Source organism: Saccostrea echinata, unplaced genomic scaffold, assembly GCF_033153115.1.
Source record: "Saccostrea echinata isolate AGI-Se365-2 ecotype Australia unplaced genomic scaffold, CSIRO_AGI_Sech_v1 ptg000002l, whole genome shotgun sequence".
Lineage (NCBI taxonomy): Eukaryota > Metazoa > Mollusca > Bivalvia > Ostreida > Ostreidae > Saccostrea > Saccostrea echinata.
The window spans coordinates 26,711,960-26,719,531 of record NW_026889751.1 but is presented as its reverse complement, the minus strand read 5'-3'; positions in this window follow the sequence as shown (position 1 = coordinate 26,719,531).

The window sequence follows — 7,572 nt, the reverse complement described above, 5'->3', positions numbered from 1 at the left end:
CTATAAAAAGGAGATAATTAAGGATTAGTGAAAATAAAATACTAGTACACTGTACCATCTTTTCCAAATTTTCTTCTCAATTTATCGCAGAAAATATGAAATTTATATGAAAGAATCATTACATAGTGTGTATTCAGATTTGCTCAAACTTTGACTCCGGGGACACAGCAGGCCCACAATAGGCGATTAAGGTTTTACATAGGAAAATATTTTCTTAAAAAATCTTTAAAAAATCTTCCTCTAAAGAATAGCAAAGTCATGATTAGTCATATTTATATTTCATATATTTATTATATTTCATCGTTGGATATAAGAGGTAACAGACTTTGTCTATCTAGGAAGCAAGATCACCACAGATAAGAACTCTGGGGTAGGTGTACTAGCTCGAATTTCTAAGGCCACAGGAACGTATGTTGCACTGCGAAACATCTGGAGGTCGATAAGGAAAGCTCAACATTAATACCAAAATTAGGATTTTCAAGAGTAATGTACTTGGGGTCCTCCTGTATGGTGTTCAATCACGGAAAGTTACAAAAGCCATTTCAAACAAGTTAGATGCTTTCCAGACCCATTACCTTCGCAGAATATAAGGCATTTTCTGGCCAAATACTATCTCAAATGAAGAACTGTACAAAAGGATTAACACCACTCCTCTCCAATCCCGAGTTAAAAAGAAAAGAAAATGACTGTGGATAGTACACGTATGTAGAATGCACCCAACCTCCATCCCAAGGAACACCAACCGGTAAGAGAAAGAGAAATATAATATGTCTTTATGACGAATGTTGGCTGACCTCTTTCATATAAATTGCCTTTTTTTCACACTGAATTGTTTACATATTTTTCCGCTTATCCGATCATGGCAGGTTGCACATGTAGAATGTGACTGCTCGACAGGAGATGCTTATTCCATCAAGGCACCTGATTCAACCTTTGTTTTCAGGAGGTCTGTGTTGGCTCTTCTTACAATTTGTATTAGAACGGAGAATTGAGCATGGCCACTGTTCGTATTCTCACATGCTAACAAGGCTATTTGGACTATATGGACGGATTTAGCTACCTGATCCTTGTATAAAATGTCTCTGTGTACATGAATAAATATATATAGTCACAATTTTGGGGGGAAATGAATGGAAAAAACAATTCTGGCTATGCAGCTTATTTTTATTTTGTGTTGTAACGATCCCTCCCCCACTTTTCATGTGTTATGATGTGTTGAATGTCAAGCATCGTTATGTTGTTTAATTGCACGTTTGTTGATCGTTTACTTGTACATACATAGTTGTAAAGTTGTTCAGTAATTTATGATTACCTCATGATTACCTTAACTGTCGTGTGATCGATGTTTTTAGCATCTTCGAGCACACATGTTTTACTGAAACTTCTGCCGCCGCCATACTTTGTTTACTTGTGTATTTTCCCATGATGCTTCACGGTGTATTGATCTATTTTTACCTTTGTTATTTTGGCTGAAGATTTGATTGTAAATTCTGTTTAATTAAATGTTAAATGTGCTTTTAAAATGTAAATTTATATTTTATTAATTTATTTACGTATTGTAATAATTTTACATACGGTGTACGAGAGTGAGATTTCATTACGGGATGATAATTATGTATGATTGACTAATTATTAATTACGGGATGAAATTATTAATTATGATTGGTTTTTAATTATTGCGGGTTTTGGTTCTATAAATACACAGACGCTGAGTATCGGGTGCTCTCTCGTTTCCTTTGTGTCCTAAGGAAAGGTCGCCAGTTTTTTGTCCAGATTAAGTTGTTTACTATTTCAGTACATGTGACTAAAGTACATATGTAGTGCTAGGCTAAATTAATATTACTAGTCATTGTGCTAGTTACATTTATCATTACTAGTTAAGAACTAGTTATTTCTATGTTCTTTAAGAGTTAGGAAATATTTCTGCTGCGTGCTAGTAGTTGAACTAGTAGCGGGAATATTTATTTGTAAATTTAGTCATTCATAGAGAGCCTTTCCGTTTTAGTTTGGTTGGGGAAATTTATACATGAATGTTATACTGGAAATGGTGCCAGTTTATATCCGTCCGTATCAGTAGTTGTACTGATTTTTGTCTTTTGTCCCAAGGGTTGAGACTTGTCAATTTTACACACTGTTACTCATTTTCGCTGTTTAACTACCTCAATAAATTATAAACTTTATTTAGCGACTTGGTTTTTATTCCTAGCATTTGCGTTTGACATCCGAAGCGTTACAGTGTTTTATGTTTGCTACATTGCACATACATTGCCCCTTTAAGACAGATGAAGTTTAAGTTGTGAATAACAGTTGCTTTATATATATATATATATATATATATATATATATATATATATATATATATATATATATATATATATATATATTAAATCAGAGGTGGGATCAGGTGCCATGGAGGAGTGAGAATCCCCTGCCAATCATATGGTAAATATATAAACTACTGCAAAACTGGTACTGTTCTGTTTTTATTTTAGATTGGAATTGTCATTAGGCTCGTGTATTTCAATATATAAACATACATACATACATACATATGAAATGATTGGCAGGGGATTCTCACTCCTCCATGGCACCTGATCCCACCTCTGATGTTTTTGGAGGTTCGTATTTGCTTCCATCATATATATATATATATATATATATATATATATATATATATATATATATATATATATATATATATATATATATATATATATGTGTGTGTGTGTGTGTGTGTGTGTGTGAGGGTGTGTGTGTGTGTGTGTGAGAGAGGGTGTGTGTGTGTGTGTGTGTGTGTGTGTGTGTGTGTGTGTGTGTTTGTAAGACCCCCATACTCACTACACGCACTAGGTAACACACCAGCAAGTCACTACATTTTGAAGAGTCACCACTTACACTCATGTAGTGAGTTTTCTAAAGTGTTGAAAACGGAATTTCGCACCGTATATTACCCAGAAAATACAAAATTGTTCATAGTGTGAGTTTCCGGTCTGAACGTGATTTTTTCCACACACATTTTCATGCTGCATCATGGCGTTTACACACTTTCCCCTGATGGATTTTTTGCGCATGCGCACGAGTAACTTCCGTGAAAATGGACATCAACAGTAGAAGTAAGTTATTAACAACATATTTTGGCAATTTTTACATAGTACAAAATCCGAATTAACTGTTTTTGATATGTTTTATTATTATTTAGTCGCTTAAAGACCAGAGTACTGATAAAAAAAATTATAACATGATTTTAACAGATTATTTTGTTAGAAATGACATTCAGTTAAGGATGTGAATAAAGTTGCACTTCTTCTAAGGATATTTTCTCTACTAATTGAAATAATTAACTTTAAAATAACGTACCGTGTTTAATGTAATTATTATTTTAAACTTTAAAATCAGTTTTATATGTTACATAACATTTATTAATATTGACTGAATTTCCTCGAAACTCCGACATTTTAAAGTAGTTTGTCAAAGGCAATGCGATTGCAAACAGATAAATTAATAAATTATAGGCCCTAAGTTTGTCTTTTGTGCACTTAACATTAGGATATTGAAAAAAGTCATTGTGAGTTACTGGTTGTAAAAGTAGAATGAGGGATAATCCGAATTTCCTGATCAAGAATGATAAAAGTGGACTTACCTTTTCTTAAAAAAAATGTTTAGTATATAAACATATGTAAATATTTTACTTAAAACAAGTGAATTTGTTTTAGTGTTCTTTTATCTGTTTGTTTGGGTTTTTTTTTTAGTGTTTTTTATCTGTTTTAAACAATTCATTTTAAATAATGTTGCCTTATCTAATGAGATTATTTCATCATCTCTAATGAAATTATTTCATCATATAATCTCACATTTTATATACCAGTAATTTGACTTTACCAGAACTTCCCGAAAGTTAAGTTTATTTGAAAGAAAGAGTTTCAAGCTCTTATACAATTGCAAAATATTCAAGAGAAAAAATAAAATTCTTTCATATTTGCTTAATATTAAAGAACAAGTAATTAAAATAATTGTTTGCTTGTGTACCATCCCTTTGAAAATTTTTCTCTCATACTGAGATGCCACCACTTGCTGGTGGAGGGCCAAAAATTTAGACCTGTGCACCCATAAGCAATTATGGATCTTTTTCATGCCAGCGTATACTATGAAACAGAAGCTCGGTATATACAGTCATCCAAAGGACCTGTCCCCATGTCCTGCAATGAGATTCGAATCCGCAATGTAAGCTGCGACTCCAGAGCAAATGCTATAACCACTGCGCATACTATTAGTAATTAAAAAAGATAAATGTGAGTTAAATGGAAAGAATTTTCAAGCTTTTTTTATGCAAAAGGATGGGAGCAAAATAAATCAACATTTTTAGACTAACATTTTGGTTGGCTTTCAGTTTTCAGATTATTTCTGCTGCTATATAGTTGAATCCGATTTGCCGAGAAACATTTGTTAAAAAACACTATTACCCACCGAATGATGAAGTCATGCCCTCCGGCATAGCAACAGTCAACAATGCTTCATGACGGGTGATATTCCAAAAATAGTGACTGCGCAGAATTTATACATGCAAGGTTCACTATTATATGTATTCGCAAAAACATTCAGCATAAAATAATAAATACTGCATGAAGTTGAGTGTAACATTGAAAATTTTCACCCCAAGAAAACCATTGTCAACCGAGGCTCGATATCCTGAATCCTTGGATATCTTGAAGTTCTTTCTCAGTAATATAAAGTTTGAGATTGTATTATATAAATACTGCATGTAGTTGAGTGTAACCATGGCAACATTGAAAATTTTCAGCCTTAGAAAACCATTGTCAACCGATGCACAGCCGAGGTTGACAATGGTTTTCTTGGGGTGAAAATTTTCAATGTTACCCTCAATTGCAACTACATGAAGTATTTTTCATATCATACTGAATGTTTTATACAAATACACAGTACAGTGAGTCGCCCGCGTGGCGCAGTGGTTAGAGCGCCTGCTCTAGATTCGCGAAGTAAGGAGTTGATCCTTACGTCGCGGATTTGAATCCCACTGTGGGACGTGGAGACCGGTCCATTGGATGAGACCGTATAAATCGAGGTCCCGTGTCGCAGTAGGTGCTGGCACAAAAAAGATCCCTCACTGCTCAATGGCCGTAAGTGCAGAGTATAGGACAAAATTTGCAGCTCTCCACCGGCAAGTGGTGGCGTCTCCATATGAGTGAAAAATTCTCGAGAGGGACATTAAACAACATACAAACAAACAAACAATCACATTACAGTGAACCTTGCGCGCATAAATTCTGCAGAGTCAATATTTTTTTTGGAATATCACCTGTAGTCAAGCAATGTCGACTGTTGTTATCCTGGAGGGTGTGGCTTCATTATTCAGCGGGTAATAGTGTTTTTAACAAATGTTTCTTGATGAATCAGATTCAACTAATTTACATGAAAGTATAATATTAAAAATCATGACTCAGTCGGCCTTTAATCTATCTAAGAGTACTACAATAAGTAAATGTTTGGGTTTTTTAATACATATAATACAATACAGAACAATGTGTTTAGCAAAGAGACAATCTCATTTATGCAATATGTTGTAAAAATGACAATTTAAAAAAAATATCTTGGAGTGGGGGGGGGGGGGGTTCCTGAATCTGCCACTTTATATGTACCTGAAAGTGGTCAATAAGTCACAACTTACTTAGGGAAGTCATTGATTACTAGTCTGATAATTAGTATGGGTTAGGAATTAACAAGATATATAGTATAGATTGAAATAGTAATACCTGCTTAACTGGGTTAGCAGAATAACAATGAAACTCCAAAAATTTTAAATACAGTCAAACCTTGATATCTAAGGATTCAAGATATCCAGGGCAAAATACCCAAAGAATAAGGGTTTGGGACTTCAAAATCCCTTTCAACATATCCATGATATTCAATATATCAGTGTCATGGATACTGAAGTTCAACTTAAGTAATTATTGCTTGAAAACTTGATATGTTTATATGCATATACATTATGCATATGCACTATATGTTTGCACTATATATATACACAAACTAATTCTCATTAATTAGGAAACAGCAATATGTTGTTATACAGATATCATGATTTATCGAGTTTGGTAATGCATTGAATTCGCACATTTTAGGGTAAATACAATGTACAGAGCTACAGTTTATTAGACTTTTTAATAAGATTTCTTGTCGCCTGCATGACGCAGTGGTTAGGGTGTCTGCTCTAGAGTCGCGGAGTAAGGAGTTGATCCTTACGTCGCAGGTTCGAATCCCACTGCGGGTCGTGGAGACCGGTCCTTTGGATGAGACTGTATAAACAAAGGTCCCTTTTCACAGTAAGTGCTGGCTCGAAAAATATCCCTCACTGGCCCTGAGTGCCGAGTATAGGTCAACATTTGTAGCCCTACACCAGCAAGTGGTAGCATCTCTATATGAATGAAAAATTCTCAAGAGGGACATTAAACAACAAACAATCAATCGATCAACAAGATTTATTAACTGGAATGAAATCTATAAGACATCAGGCCTAAGGAAAAAAACATGCTTGTATACATGTACCATTACTTGCTAATAAAAAATAGGGTTGATAGGTAAAATTTTGTTTTTATTTTGTTCAAATTTTTTTTATAAAGGCATAAACATTGCTATTCATTTTTTTTAATAACAATTTGAAATTTTCGCAGAAAGATTGGAAATGACAAGGGTTAAAAACATGAAGAATGCTGAAAAAAAGATTTTTAGGGAGTGCCAACTCACTTCGACATACATGTATCCCTGTATTTGAGATATCAGTGTTCTAGATAACAACCTTCATGAAAAGAAATTAAAATCTATAACAGGACATGAATGCCTTACCCAGGATAAGTTTTGATGAAACAAGGAAAAAAGCATCAGGCTTCTATGGTTCAAAATCAGAGTAAAGGAGGAATGATGAGGTCAAGGTCAAAGGAAACTTTATAAAGGTTTGAAGTATTATGACACAGTTGAATAACTCTCACCAATTTTGTGTTATTGTACGTTTGATAGAAATATTATGAATACTTTCTTTAAAAAAAAGAGCTGTAACTAAAATAAATAGTAAGATTAATGATTAACAAAAGGAACAGGTCATAATTTGGACACAGTTGAAATGTTATCACCAATATGTGTCAGTGCAAGTGCATAGATAAAAATAAATTAAAAGATTTTTTTAAGACTAAGCTACATGCAAAATAAGGAATAGCGAGGTCAAGGTTAAAGGGAAGATCAAGATAAAAAAAATTGACATAGTTTATCTCATATATGTGTATAGATAAAAATATCTTGAATAATTTCTTTGAAATTGAGCTAAATGCAGATTGAAATAGTTGGGTCAATATCATAGGGGTCACAATAAAAAATTCAGGACACATTTGAATACTTCTTACCAACATGTGATAGTACACTGTATGTGTATTTGGATAAAAAAAAAAGTTCCTTTAAAACTGAACAAAATGCAAAATGAAAAAGCTAAGTCAAGGTAAAAAAAAATGGACACATTTGAATAGTTCTCACAATATATCATTGTGTGAATTTTGATAAAGATATCTT